This window comes from Lottia gigantea, assembly GCF_000327385.1.
Source record: "Lottia gigantea unplaced genomic scaffold LOTGIsca_242, whole genome shotgun sequence".
NCBI lineage: Eukaryota > Metazoa > Mollusca > Gastropoda > Lottiidae > Lottia > Lottia gigantea.
In genome coordinates, this window is record NW_008708713.1 from 57,350 (window position 1) to 60,757 (window position 3,408).

The window sequence follows — 3,408 nt, forward strand, 5'->3', positions numbered from 1 at the left end:
ACTACGTCAGATGTCGACGCCGACTAAAGTCAAGGTGGCGACGTCAAATAACGTCATGGTGGCGACGTCAAGTAACTTCAAATTAGCGACGTCAACTGACATCAAGGTGGCGACGTTAACTAATGTCATGATGGCGACGTCAACTAACGTCATGATGCCGACGTCAACTAACGTCAAATTGGCGACGTCAACTGACATCAAGGTGGCGACGTTAACTAACGTCATGTTGGCGACGTCAAGTAACGTCAAGGTAGCGACGTCAAGTAATGTCAAGATAGCGACCTCAACCAACGTCAAGGTGGCGACGTCAGCTAAAGGCAAGATAGCGACGCCACCTAACGTCAAGATGATAGCGACGTCAACTGACGTCAAGGTGTCGATGTCAGCTAACGTCAAGGTGACGACGTCAGCTCACGTCAAGATGGCGACGTCAACTGACGTCAAGGTGACTACGCCAATTACTAACGTCAAGGTGATAAAGTCAACGTCAAGAGGGCGACGTTAACTGACGGCAAGATAGCGACGCCACCTAAGCGTCAATTAACTTCAAGATGGTGACGTCAACTAACGTCAAGGTGACTACGCCAACTAACGTTAAGGTGACGACGTCAACGTCAAGATGGCGACGTTAACTGACGGCAAGATAGCGACGCCACCTAACGTCATGATGATAGCGACATCAACTAACGTCATGATGGCGACGTCAACTAACGTCATGATGGCGACGTCAACTAACGTCAAATTGGCGACATCAACTGACGTCAAGGTACGACTAACGTCAAGGAGGCGACGTCAAATGACGTCATGGTGGCGAGATGTGGACGTCAATTAACGTCAAGGTGACGACGTCGAATGACGTCAAGGCTGCGACGTCAACTGACGTCATGATGGCGAGTTGTGGACGTCAATTAACGTCAAGGTAGCGACGTCAACTAACGTCAAGGTAATGACGTCAACTAACGTCATGATTGCGACGTCAACTGACGTCAATGTGGTAACGTCAACTGGACGTCAACCAACTTCAATCTAGCAACGTAAACTAAAGTCAAAATTGCGACGTCAAGGTGACGTCTTCCAGTAACGTCAAGGTAGTGACATCAACTAACGTCAAGACAGCGACATCAACTAACGCCAAGATGGCCACGTCGACTGATGTCAAGGTGGCGATGTTAACTAACGTCAAGGTAGCGACGTCAAGTAACGTCAAGGTAGCGACGTCAAATAACGTCATGATGGCGACGTCAACTGACGTCAAGATGGCAATGTCAACTGACATCAAGGTGGCGACGTTAACTCACGTCAACGTTAAGATAACGACGTCAACCAACGTCAAGGTAGCGACGTCAAGTAACGTCAAGGTAGCGACGTCAACTAACGTCAAGATGGCAACGTTAACTAACGTCAAGATGGCAACGTTAACTGACGTCTTGATGGAGGCGTCAACTGACGTCAAGGTAGCGACGTCAAGTAATGTCAAGGTAGCGACGTCGACTGACGTCAGGATAACGACGTCAACTTCAATATGGCGAAATCAACAAATGTGAAGGTAGCGACGTCAACTAACGTCATGATGCGGATGTCAACCAACGTCAAAACGTCAACTAACGTCAAGGTAGCGACTTCAAGTAACGTCAAGGTAGCGACGTTTACAAACGTCATGATTGTGACGTCAACTGATGTCAAGGTGGTCACGTCAACTGACGTGAAGGTGGCGACGTTAACTAATGTCAAGGTGGCGACGTTTACTAACGTCGAGGTAGCGAAGACAAGTAACATCAAGGTAGCGACGTCAAATAACGTAATGATGGCGACGTCAACTGACGTTAACTGACGTCAAGGTGGCAACGTCAACTGACGTCAAGGTGGCGACGTCAACTAACGTCATAATGGCGACGTCAAGTAACGTCAAGGTAGCGACGTCAACTAACGTCATTATGGCGACGTCAACAAACGTCATGATGACGACGTCATCCAAAGTCTAAATGGCGACGTCAAGTAACGTTAAGGTGACGACTTCAAGTAACGTCAAGGTGACGACTTCAAGTAACGTCAAGGTAGTGACGTCAACTAACGTCATGATGGTGACGTCAACTGACGTCAAATTAGCTACAAATAACGTCAAGGTGGCGACGTCAACTAACGTCAAGAAAACGACGTCAACCAACGTCAAGGTAGCGACGTTAACTAACGTCAAGGTAGCGATGTCAACCAACGTCAAGACGTCAACCAACGTCAATGTAGCGACGTCAAGTAACGTCAAGGTGGCGACGTCAAGTAACGTCAAAGTAGTGACGTCAATGAACATCAAGGTAGTGAGTTCAACCATCGTCATACTAGTGACGTCAACTAACGTCAAGATGGCGACGTCAACTAACGTTAAAGTGACGACGTCAACTAAAGTCAAAATGGCGACGTCAACTAAGGTCAAGGTGACGACTTCAAGAAACGTCAAGGTAGTGACGTCAAGTAACTTCAAGGTAGCGACGTAAACTTACGTCATGATGGCGACGTCAACTTACGTCATGATTGCGACGTCAACTGACGTCATGCTGGTGACGTCAAGTAACGTCAAGGTAGCGACGTCAAGAAACATCAAGGTAGCGAGGTCAAGCAACGTCAATGTAGTGACGTCAAGTAAACGTGAAGGTAGCGACGCCACCTAACATCATGATGGCGACGTCAACTAACGTCAATTTAGCGACGTCAACTAACGTCAAATTGTGACGTGAACTAACGTCAAGATGGCAACGTTAACTAAAGTTATGATGGCGATGTCAACCAACGTCAAGGTGGCGAAGTCAACTAACGTCAAAGTGCCGACGTCAAACTAACGTCAAGATAACGACGTCAACAAACGTCAAGGTAGCGACGTCAAGTAACGTCAAGGTAGCGACGTCAACTAACGTCATGATGGCGATGTCAACCAACGTCAAAATGACGAAGTCAACTAACGCCATGAAGGGGACGTCAACCAACGTTAAGGTAGCGACATCAACAAACGTCTTGATGGCGACGTCAACTGACGTCATTATGGCGATGTCAACCAACCTCAAAACGTCAACTAACGTCAAGGTAGCGACTTCAAGTAACCTCAAGGTAGCGACGTTTACAAACCTCATGATTGTGACGTTAACTGATGTCAAGGTGGTCACGTCAACTGACGTGAAGGTGGCGACGTTAACTAACGTCAAGGTGGCGACGATTACTAACGCCGAGGTAGCGACGATAAATAACATCAAGGTAGCGACGTCAAATAACGTCATGATGGCGACGTCAACTGACGTTAACTGACGTCAAGGTGGCAACGTCAACTGACGTCAAGGTGGCGACGTCAACTAACGTCAAGATAACGACGTCAACTAACGTCAAGATAACGACGTCAACTAACGTCATAATGGCGACGTCAAG